Source organism: Macrobrachium rosenbergii, chromosome 55 (assembly GCF_040412425.1).
Source record: "Macrobrachium rosenbergii isolate ZJJX-2024 chromosome 55, ASM4041242v1, whole genome shotgun sequence".
Lineage (NCBI taxonomy): Eukaryota > Metazoa > Arthropoda > Malacostraca > Decapoda > Palaemonidae > Macrobrachium > Macrobrachium rosenbergii.
Genome location: NC_089795.1, coordinates 46,913,080 through 46,937,799, shown reverse-complemented (window position 1 = coordinate 46,937,799; position 24,720 = coordinate 46,913,080). Strand labels below are relative to the sequence as shown.

The following is a 24,720-nucleotide window of genomic DNA, read 5'->3' as shown; positions in this document are numbered from 1 at the left end:
GTTTTCATTTCAGATTATATTACGAGACGAAACCCGAGAATTCAAATACATAATTGCAATGAAAAAATATCGAAAAATAATCATTCTTAGAAAGGTGAACAGAATCTGTTTGATCCATCGAGCAATTTGCACTTGATGCCCAAAGTAGTAGAGACTTGCTCTAAATGATGAAGTCAACAGCTGCTGTAGAGTCGTAGTTCATTCAATTAAATTTTAGTAAAGTAAAAAAAACGTTTTTGGAGAGAGAGAGAGAGAGAGAGAGAGAGAGAGAGAGAGAGAGAGAGAGAGAGAGAGAGTTATTTATACGTAAAAGATTTATCATAAACCATGCAATGATCTGCGACCCAGCTATTCAGATTCATTTAACATAAAAAAGCTTTGAAACAAAATGTACTTCTTAATGCTATCAAATAAAAAAGGCCAATGATTTCCCAACGAGATGCGAGATAAACAACTGATAAATGTGATGAAACAATGTCACAATATGCCTTATAGCAGTCACTGTTCAAATGTTGTGAAGTAACTATAGGATATTACTAAGTAATCGTTCATAAATAAAGGCTAGCTTGGAGAATGAACTAAATGAAATCTGAATATGGACAGTTTAATTTTGTTAATTATATGATACTGAAATTGTGCTTTCTTTCCAGCATCACTGGATAGGAAATATAGTATTGCACAGAGGAGACCAGTTAATGAAAGGGGAAGGGGAGAGGTAGGTAATTACCCGAAATGAGGGAAAAACGAATAAATCGAAAGGAAGGCGTGCACAGGGAGGAATAAAATGTCAACGATAATCAAAAGTGAAAGGGATAATTTGGTGTATATCTGAGAAGATATTGAAACGAGGGAAAAGTGTGATAAATTGGAGGCAAGGTATAGAAATAAAAAGAGAAGGGAAACAGAAAACTGATATCAGACGATGATGGGTTGAAAGGTAGAAAGAGAGTGGTTGAATAAACAACCTCTGAGTTGATGGGAAAAAAATGGACTCTATCTTTGAGCCTAACGGAACTGAGATTATTTATAACCTACCTGGCATAGCCACCACCAGGGTCACTGACGCCATACAAAGAGAGAGAGAGAGAGAGAGAGAGAGAGAGAGAGAGAGAGAGAGAGAGACAGATGAGACAAGAAAAGGGAATGGTCTGAGAATCAGTCGGTCTTACACTAACGGGAATAAAGGAGAGAACGTTTGGCTTCTTGACAATTCATCCAAGTTTTAGAGACATGTATGTAAGTATGTATGCATGTATGTATGTATGTGCTGTCAGGACTTTGGCTTTTCCGATAAATATTACAGGAATTCTGGTGTTGGATGAAATAAAAAAAATAAACGAACGCTTCTGTATACGAAGACTTGGCAATGTCCTGCCAATAACATCTGCATATTTCTGTTGTTTGGGAAACTTTTCTACTTCAAGGATAAAATGGCTTTCCTATTCATATTAACTGGACTCGCCCCGACATTTTTTTTTATTTTTTACCATAAAAAAAGACAAATAGAAGAAAAAAGAACAAAAATATGAAACTTAGTTTCCTTAGAAAGACAAATTATATAACTATCTGTCAAAAGTTTGGAAGGATCTTATGAATAATTTACAGGAGGGGAAGGTCTAATTTGTCGTTTTTATTTCACGAAGAAAATCTCGTATGATTTAATTGTTGTAACTTTTGAAACTTTCATTGAAACTGCTAATACCTATATAATTACCTTGTCAATTCTCTAGCAAACCTATACCACATGTGTATGTCTTTGTTTATTAACATATAATTTATTTGACAAACAGCAAAATTATCTTAACTATCTTACTGAGCTTCCTCTTATAACAAATATTTTCGTAATGATAATTTAGTTAATTTTATTTCTAAATATTAATTTGAAAATGATAATTTAGTTAATTTTATTTCTAAATATTAATTTGAACTTATTTTGAATTTTTCTAGAGAGAGAGAGAGAGAGAGAGAGAGAGAGAAACAATATTTACTTGTTGCGTTGCTTTAAAAGTGAATGATTTACACACACACACACATATATACATACATTATATATATACATATATATATATATATATATATATATATATATATATATATATATATATATATATATATATATATATATATATATATATATATATCTTACTCCGTGTCTGTAAATCGTCTCTCTATGAAAGCATCAGGTTGCCTACCTTATCGGCCTCTTCAAAAAATCCAGTTTTATTTACGCTCTGGACTGACAGATCGAGAAAACAACTGGCGTCGTAAATACACCTTCATTTATCGGAAAAGTTATCTAATTGATTCCTAAGAGACCTGGGGGTGGGCGGGGGAGGGGGGGAAGGTAATTAATGGAATGAATTCAGGTGTGTGAGAATTAAAGTGTGGGGGAAAAGATTCCCTCTCCCGCACCTTGTCTCCTCAAACTTCAACGCCAGCAGTTAATTTATAATAGTGCAGTCACCTAACTACCTGAAGACTATAAGCACCTTTAAAAAGGGGGAAAGGAATTTCTTAACTTAATATATTTTATTTCTTGGACTTATACTGTTATTATATATTGTTTTTTATATTCCATTTTCCCTGCCTTCGTTCTTATCACTGAATAATGAAAATGAAACCTTTCATAAATAAAGGCCAAAAATGAAGTTTCATTATTAACTTTATTCATGAAAATCAAAATGCATACATGTATATTTTCGTTACCACTATTATCAGTAGAACACAGAGCAAAAATAATCCCCAAATGAAGTTAAAATTAAAATTAGCATAGTAAATCTAGCAAACCTTACATATAGTTGCTTCCGTCTAAGAAATAACTTCATGTAAGGTTTGAGAGAGTTACTCTCTTTATTAATATTTTGATTTCATTTGGTGTTTATTTTGGATTTGGTTTGCGGTAATAATTGTGGTAACAAAAATATAAATGTGAACACTTGATTATCATGAATAAAGATGATGATAAATGGGAGCCATAAATGGTAATAATGAAACTTAATTGATGCCAAATACAAGAGTTTTCATCGTCATTATCATGTGATAAGAACTAAGGCAGGAAAAGCATAATATAAAAAAAACCAATGTATAATAACAGAAAACAATGCAGGCTTAAAACCGAAGTGAGTTGGAAGCCCTTACATTTATCTTAAGAATTTACGAATTAAAAATAAAATACATTTTGTCATCCTGAGCAATCATAGTAAGAGGAAGACAAAAAAAAAAAAAGAAAAAACGAGAAATAAAAGGAATTAAAAGAATTGACAGGAAGAAGAGAAAAGAGTTAATCCGCAAGAAATATTTCATATTAATAAAAAGGATAATGAAGTCTGCAAAATATATTATACAATTCTTTCTTTACTCAAATCTATTAGCACTTAAAAAAGAATGCTTTTTTTCCAACCTCCGTCATTTCCCAACCGTTTAAAAAGAGTTCAAGTCTCATCTCTGAAGAGACTCTATCCCATTTAGTAAAGCGGATTATGAAGTATGGTAAGTAAAGCAATTTTATTTTCATGAACAAAAAACAAATATTTTCCTTTTCTCTATATTATCACTACCAAGGGGAGCAATACCTTCTAAATTTCCTTCATTCCCACTAAATTTCCTTCATTCCGACTAAATTTCCTTCATTCCGACACTGCTTAAGTCGACATTAAGCCTCATTTTTTAATTTCCTCACACACAGGCGTTCCTGTCATCTCCAAAAAGGAAATTATGGTCTTGCAGGACATATAAGAGAACTTTAAACCCAGCGCACCTAACGTCTATTTTCATTAAAGCAAAAGTGAAAGATTTTATTCTTTTTATATGCTTTTTCTGTTCTTCTGTCGACCCGGTTTATGCGTCGAGACTGACATAAGGCAGACGAATCATACTTCGAGAATACTTTGAGGAAGGAAACGGAGATCCCACTTAGCTCTATTACTCTTTCTTTTGTATATACAGATATATAAATGCTCTTATTGCCTTAGTCTTTTCACTGTAAAATAAAAGGGAATTCAAATAAAAGAATTAAAATACAGTTAAATCGCCAAAATAAGTTAAAAGCCACGATTCGATAAGAAAGACTTGAAGTGGAATTAACCAAGTCTCCCTGACATTAAAAACGATCACGGACAGTGCTCACCTTGTCTTTGCTTTTCTCTTGCCTGAAATAATAATAATAATAATAATAATAATAATAATAATAACAAAATTTAATTGATATACCGATGTACGAAATAATAAATATACCCCTACCACTTTGAGTAAGACTAAGAGCTGAATGTGAATAATAATAATAATAATAATAATAATAATAATAATAATAATAATAATAATAATAATAATAATAATAATGATAATAATAATAATAGCCTCCAAGATGCAATTACGTTTTGAATCTTCCCGGTGGGGAATTCATCTGAACTCATATGAATTCCTTTACGGTAAGGAATCTGGAGCCACAAACGGGATGCAAGAGGCGCCCTCGACCTTGGAAGGGGAATCTGAAAGGAAATTCGAAAGGCGGAAGATTCCTTTCTTTTTGGGCTTTCTGGCATTCCCCAGGGCAAAGAAAAGATGGAGAAATGAATGCAGACTGAAAGGAAAAATTAATCTCTCTCTCTCTCTCTCTCTCTCTCATTAACGTTTTATCGTATACCAGATTTTATTCTACTAAAGGTGTATTTTGTATTCAAGTGCCAATTCTATGCTTGTTGGTTTGTCTTACAGAACTTGTATTATGCTTGATTGATGGATTCTCTCTCTCTCTCTCTCTCTCTCTCTCTCTCTCTCTCTCTCTCTCTCTCTCTCTCTCTCTCTCTCAACTACACTGTTCTTTGGAAGCTAGAGACAAATTCTCTTCAATTCATCGCTTAAGAATCTTTCATCCACCTCAACTTTATTTGCGCAACGCAGTCATCTCAGTAATTGAATTCGCAACCATAATGTTTGTGCGAAGCTCAACCTGTTAATGTTGCGATGGTTGCGTACCTCTGAGTCTAATTAGGGACAATTGCACCTCACTGAAACAATGATTATAAAAAAAACGTTCTTGGTCCTTTTATGAAAAAGAAATGATAAGAAACGACCAGCGTGAAAATACGACGTGTTAAAGAAGAAAAAAAAATATATTTCCTAAGTTGAGTGTTATTCTTGAGGATACTTTTTGGAGCTGGAGAAATTTATGAAACCCTAATGCACGGGAAACTGGGTCAAGGTTTCATCTCTTCATTTTTGGTGTCCTTCGGCAAAATCCTCAAAAGGATCACAGAGAGAAAGCGTTATCTCCATTCAAAAGACCCTTGATTAAATTCCTGTGAAGTTAAATCAGGCTCGAAATTGTCTTTAGGGTAAACGAGAGTTTATTGGCATTCTTTTAGTTTTGTCCTAAACATGAAGAAAGGGGCTCCAAGGATTTTCATATCTTTTGTGCGTTATGGATTGCGACAGGGGAATCAATGGGACGATACTGTGAGAGAGAGAGAGAGAGAGAGAGAGAGAGAGAGAGAGAGAGAGAGAGAGAGAGAGAGAGAAGATAACATAATATGCACACTCATGACAAAACTGCAGATTAACACGAGCACAAACATACACGCGCATTTTCACACACACATATATATGTATTAGATATGTTTATATATATATATATATATATATATATATATATATATATATATATATATATATATATATATATATATATATATATATATATATATATATATATATATATATAGAGAGAGAGAGAGAGAGAGAGAGAGAGAGAGAGAGATTCAGAAAAAGGACATTTTCCATCGACGTTAATTAGGAAACAGTAGAGAGATTTCCCAAACTCTTCAAATAAAGAACAATGAGGTATGGCAGCCGTAAAGCTATAAAACACCGCCAATCGCAAAACCGAGGAAAGGATTTAGAACCGACGAACATGAGAGAGAGAGAGAGAGAGAGAGACAGAGACAGAGAGAGAAAGAGACAGTTGGTTATTGTGATTTACTGGCAGCAAATAAGTTTGTATTCCACCTTAAATACAAACTTTTGTTGCTTTTCTTTTGTTTTCTAGATATCATTATGAATAATGAGGTTTGTTAATCATCTTATTCAATGTATTTTCGAACCGTGTTATTATTCAACATGTTTTGACTCATATTTGAAATTCTATTTTACATAAGGCATAATGCAACATTGTTTTCTATTACACAGGCTTTTTCAAAAATTAATTATTCGTTGTCTTACACCTACTGAAGTTTTGTACTTTAATACCACGTGATAAATGTATAAAAGAGTTCTGCAAAATAGAAAGCAAACAAAATTGCAAAAATATTCCCCAAATGAATTGCAAAAGACTAGAATTAAATTCTATCGTAAATGGATAACTTCTTTGAAAGTGATAATCTCGCAACTCTTCATATGCTACCTTAAAATATGTAATTGTGTTGAACAGAAAGCATAGTAATAGCGATAGTCAAAATGGGTATTGTAATGGAAGTTATAAGAGCTTTGCGGTTATTGTAAATTATATATATATATATATATATATATATATATATATATATATATATATATATATATATATATATATATATATATATATATATATATGAGACCGTGCGCATTAATACAGACTACATTCTTGAAAACATACATCAGATACCTGAAAAGATTCGAGCACCTCATCTCGTAGCAGACATGTGAACGAAACCCACTCGTCGATGTGGAAACTTTCCCCGCCCACAGACAACCACTGAGCAATCATCAGATACTCGTTCGGGCGTCCCAAGAAGTCGATCAGAGTCTGGTATTTGGTGTCAATGATCTGCAAGAAAGAGAATGATTTTTTTTCAGCAATGATCTGCAAAGGGGAAAATATTTATCAAAAAATATTTATTTTCATTCAAATAACATATATATATATATATATATATATATATATATATATATATATATATATATATATATATATATATATATATATATATATATATATATATATATATATACTTTGGGAATATGTCTAGTTTGGTTTATGAATTAGGTAGAGCGAATAAAAAGTTTGTTGAACTTTGCTTCAAATGAAAGTTTTTTGTTTGTTTACCTTTTATATCAAGAATTTTCTTTTCCATAAACGAATTCTCCTTATGAAAAAGACAGATTACTCTGATACTTTTATTCGATAACATATACCAGAAAGTATATAACAATTTTTTTCTAATGTTATAATTCATTAACAGTGAAAACATTAATTGCTAGCATAAATGATGTCTAGGCGAGTACCCCAGCCACATATTTAATACGTTAGGGAAGCTAAGTTTCTCTCTCTCTCTCTCTCTCTCTCTCTCTCTCTCTCTCTCTCTCTCTCTCTCTCTCACTAACTAACTAACTAAACCATTCATTTACATCAACCGTACCTATTTCTTAATTGTAATTATAATATTTCTAAAGCAAAATCTCGGTTGTTAAAGTTTGACCTACTGGTTAGTATTTTCATGACTGTTCTGCTCCTTTTCAAACCCATCAAGTTATAATTACTATCTTTTTTCACATTTCTTCCTCTTTGGCCCTTGCCTCTAGTTATCATAATATAAATAAAACTAATTTAGTTCATCTCAGTCTCATACAATGATTTGGATCTAATCTATGTTTTTTTTATCTTTTGGAGTTATTTGATGCATTGGAGGCCATTTCTCCATAATATATCCCACTGACTTAATATTTGTCTGCATGTCTACGAATATGACAAACAAAATTATATTAAAATTTTGAATTCTCGTAAGTCCTCCCATATATGAATGAGTTTTAACCATTAAACCAAAACTATAATATACCAGTTGGTTTTCTTGGAATCCAAAAAAGAAGTATATTAAAATTTTGAAGCCTTATAAGTCCTCCCATATATGAATAATTCAATTTTCAGCATTAAACCGAAACTAAAATATACCAGTTCATTTTCTCTGAATCCAAAAAAGTATATTAAAATTTCGATGCCTTATAAGTCCTCCCGAACATAAATAATTCAATTATTAGCATTAAACCAAAACTATAATATAACACTTCGCTTTCTTTGAATCGCAGATTCCCCCTTGTTCAAGAGAAGGGAGATTATGTCCTGTCTTCAATGCTTGAAAAGGCTTAAAAACGATGGTTTCCCAGTCAATCATGAACTCTCATACTGTCCTGTTGACAGAACTCTAATTAACAGGCAGTCTCCAAAAGGTTGCAGGTCTTTTTAATGTCGACTTCATTAGGCTTCTGAAGTCAATAGCAGACGCAATTAGGAAGTGTCTTTTCTTATCAGGTATCGCTGATCTTAGTGTTTTTCCGGGATTCTTAACAGAAGTGACCAGTTTCAAAATAGACCTTGCATGCTTTAATACAATAATAATAATAATAATAATAATAATAATAATAATAATAATAATAATAATAATAATTATTATTATTATTATTATTATTATTATTATTATTATTATTATTATTAATATCACTCGAAAAATCTCATCATCACAAAAGTCACTAAGATGGTGGAAATATCTGCACTGTTGTATTCATACGGTATATTTACATTTACATTAGTTTGGATATTTCCACCATTATTATTATTATTATTATTATTATTATTATTATTATTATTATTATTATTATTATTATTATTATTTGTTGTTGTTGCTGTTCTTGCTGCTGCTTTTATTCTATAGTTTGCACTTTCGAAATGTCGAAAAAAACTAGAGGTCTGACAACCAAAAATGTTGAAATGACCTCAATTCATGTCTTATGCATTTCTGAACAGAAAATCTCAGCACAAATATAAAAATTCAACATACCTAACTCTCTAGTGTTTTCTACACGATATACATTTCAAATAAGCTGCCCTAAAAGACGAAAGAACTCGGCTTTCAAGTTCGAGTCAGAAACAGTGCGATACTCCAAATTGAAAATACTCGCCCGACAATAAAAAAAAAAATAATAAATACATATATAGATAAAATAAAAAAAAATCGTCATTCGAAAACTAGGCAGAGACCCGACATAGGAGAAAAAAGCATGATGGTTTAACAAGACAGAGTCTCAGCTTGACTGACCTCTATGAAATACAACTAGTTTTGTAGCCTTAGGTAATGTGACTTTCAAGTAGGATATAAATATACGCATACGCACACAGACAGACAGACACACACACACACACACACACATATATATATATATATATATATATATATATATATATATATATATTATATATATATATATATATATATATATATATATATATATATATATATATATATATATATATATATATATATATATGTGTGTGTGTGTGTGTCAATATGTGTGTGTGTGTGTGTGTGTAATGGAGAAAAAATAGGAGGAAGAGTTATCTTATTTTGCATATAAATATGTTCGTAATATTATTAGCTAAAACAAATTTTAAAAAATCATTAAAATTATGGCATTAAACATTCGTTATATTATGTTTGATAAAAAATATTCGTAATATGATTAAGATTTAAAACCATTTTAAAAAGTGTTCTTTATCATGTGTATGCAAAAAAAGCTTGTAATATCTCGTAAAGAAAAAAATGAAAAATGCACTAGCTATCATTGAGTGAAACTTTTATTTTCACGACTACTGTTTTCGATATAAAAAATTACAGAATTTTATCTATTCGTTACTTATGTAGGTTATCTATAAATTTTTATTTTTTACTCTCCTTTCGTCAACGAATGTTAGTCAAACAAATAACAGATAATGAAAAATAGCCCTTCTCCGAGTAAAAAAAAAAACCTCTGGTATTGAATATTGTTCAAAGCCAGAAAAAACTTAATCCAATTCTTTATTTTTCTTTTTATTGGTTGACACTTTTACGGTAACCAATCACAAGCATCGGCAGATATGCTGAAAGAGGTCTGGAAATGCTTAAAAAGTGACATTCGAATTTTAATGCTTATAATAGTGCTTCGAGTTAGTGAGCACTAAAAAAGCTTGCGTACATTAACAGCTATCTTTTCTTAATGATATTTACATAATCTTAAAATTATTCTTTCCAATGATATTTAAATGACCGCAAAATTATTCTTTATAATGATATTTAAATCACCGAAAAATTATTCTTTATAATGATATTTAAATCATCAAAACATTATTCTTATAAAGGTATTTGAATCACAAAATTATTTCTTATAATAATGATACTTAACTCGTAACGAAATTATTCCTTCATACAATAGCATTTAAATCATCACAAGTTTATTTCATCTCAAAATTATATTAAATCATCAGAAACGTATGTCTTCTTTCAATGAAACTTAAATCAACACAAAATTATTTATTCTTATATTAATATATAAATCATCACAATTTTTTTTCGTATAGTGATATTCCGAATCATCAAACAATTGGTTCTTCTTATAAAGATAGTTAAATCATCAAGAAATAATGTCTCCTTATAATGATATTTAAGTCATTATAAAACTATGTTTCTTATAAGGATATTTAAATCATCCCGAAATTATTTCTTCTTATAATGATATTTAAATCATTACAAAATTAGAATTTTCAATACACTGATGGCATACCTCATACCATTAACATATTTCTCGGAAATATATAAAAAAAAAATAAATATATAATTGTCAACAGTGCAAATATATCTGGAAACAAATCCTATAATCGCTGTCTCGTAAAATAATATTCACTCGAATAATGAAGGGTTCGAGATAAATTATCAAGCGTTATTATTTGCCCTGCAGCTGAAGTGACATTGCAGCACGGTCGTTATTAATTACGCTCTTTCGCTGAAAATCCATAAAATTGTAAAAACTGTTATATCAACAACGGGTAATGATATCAAATCCACCCAGCTCAAGGGCACTGAATTACGATGTAAGCACAAAATAGGACGATATTGACAGCAGCTGATAGAATAAACGAAGCCTCATATTACATTTCTTATCTACTTTGTAGTCTCTCTCTCTCTCTCTCTTTCTCTATCTCTCTTTATGGCCAAAGAAAATGTTGTCTTACTTCTGTTCCCAAAATGTAAATAAATTTAGAGGATGGTTGCGGACGTGACTGAAACATGAATCTCCTACTTAATGGAAAGTATTATATATTAATGGAAAACTTTTACTCAATAGCATGTGCGCAATCGGCTTTGAACGATATACATTTATGTCTTTTTCATCTCGGCACACTAATTCTTTTCTCTTAATTTCGTAATGACGTTGAGAGCGTTTAAGACTCAATACTGCTCGTTGATATAAACTAAAATATATTAGAAAATAAGGAGTGTCACACTCAGCACTAAAAATCCAGTGCACCTCTTTTTTTATTTTCTAAACAAATATGGAATTAATGCTGGTTACTTACCGGTGGCGAGACTGGCTGAAGAGGTTCATTATCTTTAGATACCGTCTGGGGCTAAGGGCTTAATACTGGCAGCCTCATCCTACGAGAACTTCAGAACCCGGCATGAGCGGCAGTTGGTCACAGTGAGACTTAAACAGGCCAGCAGAGAACGTAAGGAAACTGGACGTCAACGTCTGAAATGAAAAAAAGAAAGATATATGATGATTTTCTCAGTCTATATCTAAGGCAATTTTACGTCGAATTGCAATGAAAAATACGTAGTGATTGCCAAATCTGAATAGACCAAACTTATCACTGAATTGTAACATTTAAAGGACCGAGATCCACAAGATTTGTCGATTGTTACAAAATTACAAAATCGCAAAGTAAATTTCAGTGTGCAAGAGAATGAAAAACTAATATTACACATTACACTAAAATTACGAAAACCGATAGAATTTTTAAAAGCATCTCTCAGCATAAATCTTTAATGTAATATGAAACAGCAAAAGATGAAAGGCAGTCTTTTCATGTCATTTCTAATTCTCGTGTAGCAAGAAAAAATTCTTATTTCGAGTGAATTTTTCACGAATAAAGCAATATATAAAGATTCCACTAAAAGGATGTTTACTTTTTTTTCGCATTAAGAAGCATAAGAAGTTGATTACCTCTGCATGCAGTTTGGAGAAATTTTCTTCCTGGATTGCATTGGAAACAAAAACATTTAAAAAGAGACTTAAATAAATACAGAAATCTTTAAATCGTGTTGATATTAGTTGTATTAGTTGTGTAAATATTAACGACTGCGGGAAAGCGTAGGCGGTTCTTGATTTCGAAACTCTATTACTTATGCATGTGAATTTATTAATGCAGGCAATATAATAAGCATTGTCGTATCCACTATAAGAGGAATATAAACAGAGAAATGTAAGAATAACAGTGAAGTAAATAAATGTGAACAACGAAGTTGCTGATTTCGGAAAGGCAACGCTTATACCTATGCTTATACATTTATTTAAAGCACCATTTAAGAGTAACATTTCTTGTATCCTGTTAGTAACAACATGGGAATAATAACGGTAGAAAACATACCTAAATCTAAACAAGAAAGTCTAGAGTTATTATTTATCATCCCCTTTTACTCATTATGATCAGCTCCCCAGCTAACGGTGCAATGCCAGCTGCCAAAAATGATATCTATCCCTTTCCTCTCCATTTATCAGTCAAGATAGATGAAATTGTAATCATTTCACTCAACGTCACATTATGAGGATTTTCATCTAATCAAGTGAAATCTGAAGACTGTAACGAGGGAGGATTTATAAAATATTTGCATAAATCCTTTTCGAGCGATAAGCTGACATCAAAGGAAATTGGCGGACAACTTTATTAAGTTGTTGGTAATAAGGAGGGTTTAAAATCAAAGTATAATCGATTCTAAATACTTGAGTTCTATCTTCCATTTTACCCGAATATGAATACAGGATTAGAGCTCGCCATGAGTGACTAGTTATGTGCAACAATAGAGAGAAAATGACTTTTATAAAGAGACAATTGAAAGATTGACAAACACTGTACCGCTTAAAATTTAATTGGGGAACGAACAACGTAGCGTTGACTAACAAGATTAATCGGATGTTTATATATATCTATAAAACCTACATATATACATAAACACATACATATATATATACAAATATTTAAATATATATATATATATATATATATATATATATATATATATATATATATATATGTATTATATATATATATATATATATATATATGTATATATATATATATATATATATATATATATATATATATATATATATATATATATATATATATATATATATATAATGTATGAAAGTTATAAACCTGACTAATTTCTAAAATATATTTTTCCATATTTTATATATATATATATATATATATATATATATATATATATATATATATATATATATATATATATACATATACATATATATATATATATATATATATATATATATATATATATATATATATATATATACATACATACATATATATATATATATATATATATATATATATATATATATATATATATATATATACTGTATATATATATATATATATATATATTATATATCTATATATAATTTAACGTGTGCGTGTCGATGAATTTTAAGATAAATAAGTAGAACGTATTCGGTCTGCATGATAGTCCCTGTTATATTTCCGCAAGAATGTCTCTTTTTACTTGCCTTCCCTTGCAAGAAAAACAGTTCCATAAAAACACTTACTCTCGTTCCCTATCGAAACCTTGTCATGCTGAACAGCACATTGCCTCCCCTAGGGCTTTCGAAAGAGGTTGTTCCAGTCAAGTCCCATTTCTCTCTCTCTCTTTCTCTCTCTTGCGGGGATAAGATACCTTGCGTATTAATGTCAATGAATTACTGTCTCATTATCGTTGATTTTAATCCCGACAGCTTTCTCAAAAACTATGAGAAAAATTTTTAATCAGAGATATGTCAATAATAATAATTATGTAAAAGGAAAGGTTAAAACAGACGCTGCATGAGAAAAAGTGTGAATGTAACGTGACTATGACATTCTTTTATGCATAAATTACAGGTTTCCATCTAAATGATAAACTCGAAATGATTAAACAGCTCGAAGTTCCCGGAAGCACTTTAGCTTTCCTGTGCCCAGTAATAACTGAAGTAATATTTAGCTAGCTGAAATTCATAAATAAATGAATAAGTAATTGAATTAGTAAATAGATGAATAAATATTTGAATAAATAGATAAAAATAATTCACCAGGTCAAAACAAAGATAAATTAAATTGCAACAAAGCCAGTTTACTTTTTCGTTCGTTTCTTCTAAACCAAAGTCTCTCAGTCACTCATTCTTAGATAAACAGCGCTGGATAATACTGGAGACAAGGTGGGACATTAAATTACGAACTTTACTTTTTCCTTCATATAACAGCTTCTAAGCAAGTTCCTTCTGAAAATATAACGTCATGACCTGTAGAAACCTTCAGACTATACCGACAGACTTGTTACGAGACCATAGATACATTCATATTTTCCGAAGCTGAAATTAACAATACTTGTACGAACGTAACGCAAAATCTTTTACCTTTGAGTTTTAGTGACAGAAAGCAACAGACTCTGGGTAGGAAGATAAAAGTGTCAAGTCTATTGTATCCGTCAAATATACACTGTATACTGAGTGATTATTGTTGTATCTCCCCCTTCATGCATGTATTTTTATTTCATATGAAACGACCTTACCAGTAGGATAGCCCTGACGGAAAGCCTTTGCAATTTCCATTGTGAAGTTGATTAAGAATACCCGAAAATAAAAATACAAATTGGAACACACAAAACTAATTTTATGGTCGCTAGACAATATTCATCTGAGTGACTTTTTAATTCTAAGGTAATACGCCGTCATTCTCATGCAAGCTCATTACAACTGCATGTTTATCATCTATCTTTTTAATGATCGAGAAAAAAATTCGTGGCTTACAGTAAAGTCTCCTTTCAAGGGAATCCTCACTTGATTTCAATTGGGGAACTGAATAAAAAACGGTTGAATTAAGGTCTTACAGTCGAAATACCTCTCCCGTTGCATTTTAAAAATTTATGGAAGCTGTTTTGCATTGTAATAGGCAATTTGATCTAGTGGGACTGGACGTCCTACAAAGAGGAACTCTTACTCAGCGCAGTAATCAATTTTTGAAAATTTTATGTTGTTACGATATACTATTATCTATGGAGAGAGAGAGAGAGAGAGAGAGAGAGAGAGAGAGAGAGAGAGAGAGAGAGAGAGCCTTCTTTTGTATTCTAATTGACTTTCTAGGTGATAAGGAACAGAGGTCATGGTAATTACGTCAAAAGTGCAGAAGAAATTACGAAAATTTGCATCAAATTGCATAAAATAAAAATGTGATGGGTCTTTGAAATCCTACTGTGCCAGTGTTGACCTAAGCAGTGAATTATGTACATATCAACAGTCAACTGCAGTTGGCCGCAGCTAATGTGGAGAAATGCCATGGGTCTGGTAACTTCATCCCAAAATACTTTCCGGGATATTCTGAAAATACCCTTTCTGAGTGAATCTGATGCAAAAATGATAATGGGTATCTGACACACACACACACACACACACATACTCATAACCATACATTATGACAAAAAATTTAACCTAGATCAAGTTTCACGATATTTTGAAGAATAAATGATTGATTTTCTCAGTGAATGTGGATGATAAAAATTATTTTTGATCCATTCAAAATCTATTAAATAAAATGATGAGTCACTCCCGGCGAATTCTCTGAAACACCTCTTCGAGGCTGTGGAGGGAAGCGGCCTCCATTGTGAACAGAGCAAAACAATATGACACCAGACACAAAAGAGCAGAGATCAATTGAATTCATCGTGGGTAAAAAAAAAAAAAAGCTGAATTGTAGAGCGACACTTCTCCTTTGGACAACAGGGGAGGAAGGGTTGATTATTATATTTTGGAATAGTAGGACGTTTTCAGGTAACAGAGGGACACTTTTGACCAAACTCTTCCATCCTCCCTTATCGATCCCTTCAATTCCTTTCTCTCTTCCCCCTTTATTATCTTGTCTTTGTTTCGTTCTCTTTGTGTGACTCCTACGCTTTGCCCCTGCATTGTTTTTTGTAGGGGGAAGGGTAGGGGGAAGGGGTTGGAAAGGTTGGGGGGGTGAATTTTAAGAAACAGAAGTGGAGGCTGAATATGATAACGAATTCCCTAGTTTCTGCAAAATGATCCATATTAATCCTTTCTACGATCCTTCAAAACGAATCTTACATTTACGGCAGCGAGCGTTAAACTCTCATTTTACAAAAGTAAACCCGTGAATGATTTCCTCCATAAAGAGACGAACATTAGAGTAGCAATGATGTTGAAGGATAGCTTTGGCATTTACGCATACCCCATATATATCCCGGATCTTGTTCTTTTATTTATTAGGTCTTTTTAATTATAACTCTTCGCTCGGAAGGAAACAAGATGTGAACTGATTTTTGCAATACTAGGATTTAACCACTCTTTTTAAATATATAATTTTTTCACCGTGGAGGAAACAAGCTGTGTATTGATATTTTGCAATACTAGATTTAACCACTCTTTAAATACAATATTTTTTCACTCTGAAGGAAACAAGCTGTGTATTGATATTTTGCAATACTAATTAAATGAAAACAGCCAAGATTAAAATCTGTGAAATAACCAGGGTTTTTATACAATTTGGGAAATAATATTGCAAGTAGTTTTGTCTGCGGGATTAAGTTGTGTAACTATAAGAGTGAGTAATTTTATCTTTATTCAACGTCACACATCTAGCTTTCCTGGCGGTAGAAACAAAAAACTAAGTAAATAAAAATTCAAATTGTTAGTCAAGAAACTCACTTACTAGAAATGCATCTCCTCACATATTTTGGCATTTCAAAGAACAAATGAACATTGCTGCTCGTAGTCTAGATATTAAAAGTTATATTTATACGAGTGGAACATTACTGATTAATTTTCATACATAGAGAATACCATTCCATTTCTGTGGGTAAGAGTGAATAAGAAATCAATGTCGATAGGAAATATCGTACTTTTAACTGACAGACAAAATGCCGTAAGGTTAATTATCTTTCTGACATTGGTATTAATAAATTAATTAGATCATAAATTGGTATAGATTTTTTGTTTTGATTATAATCAATTAATTAGATCATAAATTGGTATAGATTTTTTATTATGATTATAATAAATTAATTAGATCATAAATTGGTATAGATTTTTTATTTTGATTATCGTGATTCAATTCTTCAATACTGGAAATGTATTTCTTTTTGGTTTAATAATTGCAAAATGATACATGTGACAGATGTAGTGAGAGGGGAAGGGTTCGTCTTATACCTATTTAACCGGAAACCCAATTAGACATCTGTCAACCTAAGCCGGTGATTTAGTACCTAGTAGTTAGCAAGGTGTGGTTGGTGGCAGCCAGGATTAAAAATGGCACGGTACCTCGTCCAAAAAGATGTGCTTAGAATTAGAAGGTGAACACTCTTTGGATCTGATCTAGAGAGAAGAAAGTTTTTTTTGCTTATACATAAAGCAACAGAAATCATATGCTGAAATGGTGCAGAATGTAGAATATTTTACATGAGTTCAGTGGCTAAGTTATCAAAGAAATGGGGCAAGGGGATACTTTGGAAAACTTATTCCCATTTGCTTAGCTCTTCCTTTCTAGCTCTAAATATGTTATTAGCACCATATATTACACGTAACCCATTTTCTATCAGTTTTAGTTCAATAAATCCACATTAACTTTCTTCCTTAATAACTGACTCACATACCTTCGTCGTCTGCCTTCATGTGGTAAATGAAAAATATATATGAAAAAAATCAGACAACGGGTTAGGTAACAATGCGGCTGATTTCATTCGTTTTCGTTGACTGTGACGTTGTCATCTTCATATCCAGTTCTATTAAAAGGAGAATGGAAGTTCCCTTCTAACGAAGAGTAGCTGTTTACAGTCTTTCTTTGGCTGCTAGCTAAATTCCTTACTCATATAATCACCTGCAAGGAGACAACATTTTAGTACTGGTATCGTTAGTATTACAGTTTACCTACATATGTATGTGTATATATATATATATATATATATATATATATATATATATATATATATATATATATATATATATATATATGTGTGTGATGTGTATATATATATATATATATATATATATATATATATATATATATATATATATATATATATATATATATATATATATATTTGTATATAGTGTATATATATATATATATATATATATATATATATAACATAAAACAATCATTAGTTGACAATTACATATTTTATTAAGAACAGCTATGTCTGCACTAAAAATCTATACTAACGTCATCAGTTATATACTCGTACATTATTTAAGCGCATATGCCCACGGCTATTTTCTAGTCACTTATAAGTAGGCAGCGAAGAAGCTTTTTCTTGTACCTCAATGCGCTTTTTGTACATCAGTGTACTTTTTTGTACACTAGTGTGCTTACGTGTACATTTCTCCCATTGAATCATAAACGGTGACTACTAAGGAATTCAGAGCCGGTGAAACACGTTTTTTTGACAACATCTTTTTGTCACAGCATCGGATAAAGAAGAAAGTTGTCAAGTGTATATTTGATAACCCTACCCAATTTTTGCAAGTGTTATTTAATACATATGTTCAATAGTTTTGGTACTTATCAGAGTAAAAGTGCGTTCCCTATGCCAGAGCCATCAAAATCACAGGTAAGGGTTTTGAACACAATAGTGACGTTAACCTATGACGTAATGAGGCTCCATCCACAGTGAAGAGAAGTTTACCTGGGTAAAACGTCACTTCGCTGTGGCTCTGCCCACTTGCCGATGACATATTCACTAACTGATATTAGTACCCAAGGCCAAGAGAAACAAGGTCTACCCAAATGGGTGGAGTCGCCTCCCACCTGGGGTAACTACGTAGGCAATGACGTATCTTAGAGGTACCTGCTAATTACGTCAAGTCACCTGCTGACGCAAATAAGGAGGTAGACACAGCTCCGCCTGCATGGAGGATTTTGGGGAAGTGCGCCAACCTCTTTCTCTTGGCCTTGTTAGTACCCGTCCTAGGCTTCAGCAATGTCAATGATGGGGAGCAGGATTTGTCATCGTCCCCTTGATTGCATTATCATTCTCAATATTATTGTGTAGGTTTTATTGCTAACTTCCACAGCAGTTGTTGGGACTAAGTTGTTAGATTGGAATTCTTCCATTTTCTTGATATTCGTATTGTTTCTACTTTACAAATAATTCAGTGTATGTAATTCGTCCCCATAATGAACCAGTCTATATTAACTTCATCTGTTAGATCTACATCTATTCAGGGCGGGAATACAAAAAGACAATCCGTTTTGTTTCACCTCAGCTTTCTACACTGTAGCCTTCTATTAGCATCAAGTCAAGAACGGTTACTATTAGTAGAATTCAAATGAAAAGCAATGATACCTCATTTCCCTCAATTGTTAGCGGTGTAAAGGTCAATGCCATTGTTTTATTTCAGTTAATGCAACCCAATGCAACCCACTGCTATTTTTCTTGTTTTTTGTTTATATCATACGTACCCTAAACAGTGCTTGTATACTCGCTGCAATGGTAGGAGTCAAGATTTTGAGGGCAAGCTATTATTTACCTACTTAATATCATTCAAATGTAACACGATTTATATTAAGTAGCATGAAAAGGAAAATATATTGAAATCAGTTTGAATGAGGAACATATTGTTATAGTCAGTGTGTGTTAATATGTTTTAGATGTACAGATAAAATATTTAAAACTATAATTTAACTACAAAATGTCTTCATCATCACTCTCGATAAAGAGGTCATCCCCTTCTTCATCGTCGTCGCTAGCGATGTCAATGCTGACTGCTTCCACGCTCTCAAGGGTTGTCTGACTTCCAGTGCCCCTCCTCAAAGTGAGGGGATTGTCTAACAGCTCCTGCCCACACTTCTGGGGTGGCCAAGTAACTATTACCCACTATAGAAATAATTACCTATTCACTCTTAGAGTAAGTTTTGCCACGGGTCTTCTCGCTTGTGTACAAAGTGTAAGCCATAACACAAAAGCAGTCTTGCAACCACGGGGACGATTCCATATCCTGATGGCCATTATCGAATTTGTTGAGGACTAGACTGTGTAAGCGTTAGTGACTGCCTACCTGGTGGATGGGCGGACCTCATGACGTCATTTTTACGTCACAATTGGTTTTAGGATCCTTGTCTGTGATTTTCTCGTTCCGGCAACGGCGACTTCATTTTACTCTCTAAATATCAAAACTATTGAACTTGGGTACTAAATAAGATTAGCAAAAATAAGGTAGGGTTATAAAATATAAAATATACACTCGCCAACTTTCACCTTTAGCCAATGCCTTGGTAAAAAGGTGTAGCCAAACATCCGTGTTTCATCGTACATTCCTTTTATATTATCTCAAGTCTATGACCCTTTGCGCAGAGAGCAACAAACAGTCACGCTTAGTGTAATATTTTTGGTACTACGATCCTGAATTGCATCCATAAAAGGTGTTAAGTTATTGCAATGTCAATATTTTTCATATTGTTTTATACCAGAACTTTCACATTCACAATTAATCCCTTCCCCTCTTTTCCTGAGGACAGCAACCAGATATGTTGAACAAGAGCACCAATATGTAGTGAAAGTTTCTCGCTATCGAAATTTCCAGAGCTCCTTTATTGCTCAAACTGTTGGACTGTGGAACGATCTCCCTAAGGATGATGGACAGTTGGAACTTCAAAGTTCGAGCAAAGATGCAATGCCTTACTACCCTAAAACGATTCTTCCCGAATTTCAGTAATTTTCTTCCCTGTTACTTATTTCAAATTTACATATTCGACAGAAGTTTTAATTTCAATTCAATGGCCCTTGTGGGCTTTTTACCATATGAATATGGCTCAGAGTAAAAATATAATCTGTTAAAAATAAACAATACGTGTAAGAAACTATCCTAGTCTTGAAGTTTTGTACTTAACTGCTGTACAATACTCAGTCATTTTAATTCATTAGAGATGATAGTGGTACTGTACCAAGCAAACAATGTTACATAATTGCAAAACTATAAGGAATTAACACCAAAAACATACTGATTAAGAACATCTGCTACTCAAATGACTATGGTTTCAACAATTTAAGTTTCTATGGTGTCAATAATTAAGTTCTTAAAGTACACCTTCTATGACCCGTTCAAGGTAATTAGTTTCTTTGCCTCATCATTTGCTTTGTCATAATACCACCAGTAAGATCAGCTGTTACCTCTCTAGCTAGTCTGAACCTCGATAATAGCCCCTACACGTTAGGTTCCGTTTAGCTCCTATTGCTGATGAAAACAGTTTCACGCCAGCATTATTTCAAACTAAAACCATATTTTGCTAACACCTATACTGTACATAGTAAATCTTACTCCATACGATCGCCATTCAGAATTTAACCCATTCACGTATGCGTTCCTGGTGCAAATACTAAATATCCGACTCAACGGCATTCCCGAGGATCAAGTAACTAACATTTAGTTTCCAGCTCTTGGGCATTTGCAGTAATCTAGGGTCATTGAAATTACCTCACTCCGTTCATGGTTCATAAACTAACAGCCGAACCAGAGCCAAAATGATAACTTACTGCAAACCGATACGGATTTGGTTGCCAAAGTCACCAATACATTTAACGTCTGGTTGGTTGTAAAAGTGTGGATTAATATCAAGGTTGCATTACACCAGCTATCTCCACCTAAACATTTCACCGTTTGCCCAGTACAGTGTTACGTAGTTCATCCTACGTAGTGAAGTCAGCTCATGCTGTTTATTCAGTTAAGCCGATTCTTTACAAATCCTAACCATAACCTTATTCAACAACTTACTGGGTTGATCGCTTGTTACCCAATTACGTCCAAACTGATTTTACTGTCAACTACAGTTACAACAATCTTAAATTTCATCTGAAGATTCTCAGAGGTAAATAAACTTCAGATTATGTATTAGTCACCCAGTTTTCTCTGCTCATATCGTTTCAAAATTTCATCGCTACCACATTTTCACTTTTGATATCGTAGGTTATGGCCCATGCTATAGCCATAGCCTTGAAATATGAATTTCCCATACAAGACTCAAATGATTTAACAGATTCGGTACATTAAAACAAGGCTACTTTATAATACTTATATTATAACATGAATATTACTTATATTAACTTTTATTATGTTCGAAAAACCACTTCCAAAGTTTACAAAGCAGTTTCCAAAGAAAGTTAACTATTACTATGTTCGAAAAACACTACCAAAGTTTACAAAGCAGCTTACAAAGAAAGTTATTACCAAGTAAAATTTTGCAGATTCTCAATTTTCTTTGAAGGTTGTCCATCATACGCTGTCCTTGAAAAGGAGTCACCATCCATTGCACTGAAAATTTGGTTGTAGTTCACAAATACTTCAAAACACGAATAGGGTGCAAATTCATTCACGTAACCTGAAAAATTAATAAAGTTAAACCCAATGTTTCGTACAAATATTTACCCAAGCTAATTGAGTATTTCGTGCATTACAGATTTTACTGCCTAAACCTCACCAATCTACCATTATCTTTACAAAACTTTGCAAGATCTTGACTTAGAGGGACAAAATTTGAAATTAAAATGAATGAAATGTGATATGAATGCTAATCAACACTTAGAAATCCAAAAATTGAACACTGATAAAATTTAATGCAAGATTCAAAAGGAAAAAAGTACGGCATACTTGCAAGGCAATTTAAAAGCCAATGATTATTAGACAGTTTAGAAATCCAAAATTTGAACACTGATAAAATTAATGCAATATTCGAAAGGAAAAAGTACGCATACTTGCAAGGCAAATTTAGCCTATATGATTAGATTGCTACGTATTAAAACTTAAAAAATAATCCAACACCATTTGGGGGGGGAAGCCAGCCTCCTAACGCACGGCAGACAGGGTCCGCCGTACGTTAGAAACGTCCTGCCCACAACAGGGGCTCTGCCCCTGTTCTGGGCAGGACTAGCTGGCTTGATAAGTTCAGGAAAAGAAAATTTCATGGAAGTTATTTTACTCACCTAAAAAATTTGAGGGAAAAATACTATACCGAATTGTCTTCCCGTCTCCATTTATCTCAAGCACGGAAAGTCGGAACCTACTCCAGGGTCAAAATCTCTTTCAGCCGCCTGTGGAGAAAGTCATTATTGTAATTCCTTCGTACTTTAAGTTGTTATATTCAGAAAAAGTAGTAGTAATATCACAAAAGCAGCTTACAGTTGCAAAGCAAAATACGACTAAGTATTTTATATTAACCAAAAGTATAGAAGAATCCACTTCACATAAGCAGCTTTCAGTTGCAAAGTAATAGATTTTTAAATTACCGTAAAATACACGTACTTCACCGCACAGGAACAGGTTTCAAACGTAAACTTAACTACAACAATGACTATTCAAACATTAATAGTTGATAAACAAATCAGCCACAAACCTTGGAGAGTCTTCGAGACTCAGGAAGGAACCAACGACCAAACTGTATTCAACGAAATTTATTACACAACCACTAAAACCGGAAACCATGGGACTGAAGTTTAAACTGAAAGAATAAGAATAAGATCCGAGAAAGGTACTGGAGCAGCCAAGGACCATGAAACGAAAAACCATCCAAAAAGGGTCGTAGAAGCACGAGATATTACAACAAGCCGTTTAATTTTCATTTCTACTTTTTTTTCTGGTTAGTAATAAAATGATTTTGTATATAGACATTTATCGCTGAGACAATTTGTTTTATTTTACACAGTGGTGATTTTATTCTTATTTCATTTGTTTTGCATTCACAAGTAGCTCCCTTGTATCTTTATTTGTCTTGTGAATAGTAATCACTGAATTCTGTATGAAGACATTCATCGCTTAGGCATTTTATTTTTCCTTACACAGTGACGTTTTATTCGTGTTTGTCACTTGTTTTTTATTCATAACGAAATCTCTTTTACATTTATTTTTCTTATGGATAATAATTAGTTAATTCTGTATGAGGAGTATGAGGACGGTCATCGCTTTGACAGTTTTTTTTTTTTTTTATACACTGACGTTTCTATTCCTGTTTCTCACTTGTTTTGTATTTATATCCAGTATATTCAATTACCAAACACTGAAACTAGAATTATTTGCAATTTGTTTTCCACCTTTTCCCTGATAATACTTTTCCATCGTTAATGCTGTCAAGATAATTTATCAGGCAGAAAATTTCCTCAAGGAAATTGAAGGCAAAACAACAACGTTATTGTACTTGGGACTATTTCAACGTCGAGTTGTTTCCCATAATGAAATCAATGATTTTGGTTTTGTCTTGTTCTTATTGCTTTGATTTTTGACGCAGATGCCTGTTTATCATTTTGGTTTAGATTAATTTAATTAATTGCCCCCTGAGGAGTTTTATCTCATTCATGAAGATGCCATATATATAACTTCTGCAGATGAATTTATTATAAGGCTCATTTTACTTCAACTGAAATCATTTAGAGCAGATGAAATGTGATTCCAAAGTATTTTGTGTTTTTTAGTCCGTCATTTCGTCCATTTGGTGACTCTGAACGGCCATTTCGCTTCATTTCATCGCTGAAGTAAATTTTATAATTTCTTGTTTACGTTGCCTGTTATCAGTAAGTAATGACCAGGATGAGGAACTTCCAAACACCCACAAACTTCCTAGTAAACTTATACGTATATCTGTGCGTGATGGCTTTTCAGCACGAGTACTACGGA

At 32.5% G+C, this 24,720-nt stretch overlaps 2 long non-coding RNA genes across 2 annotated transcripts in view; both read right to left on the bottom strand.

Annotated features, from left to right (window-relative positions):
* The window catches only part of LOC136835703 (uncharacterized), a 98,569-nt gene extending 87,050 nt beyond the window's left edge, over positions 1-11,519 (bottom strand). Inside the window, exons 1-2 of the long non-coding RNA XR_010852245.1 lie at positions 11,351-11,519; positions 6,635-6,796 (exon numbers count right to left, since the gene is read on the bottom strand). This is a non-coding gene — a long non-coding RNA (uncharacterized lncRNA). The remainder of the gene's footprint in view (positions 1-6,634; positions 6,797-11,350) is intronic.
* Positions 11,520-22,115: 10,596 nt separating this feature from the next.
* On the bottom strand, positions 22,116-23,577 carry LOC136835702 (uncharacterized). The gene is made up of 3 exons (XR_010852244.1): positions 23,447-23,577; positions 23,037-23,144; positions 22,116-22,435 (listed from the first exon to the last, which is right to left on the bottom strand). It is a non-coding gene; the product is annotated as an uncharacterized lncRNA (long non-coding RNA).
* Positions 23,578-24,720: the final 1,143 nt, after the last annotated feature.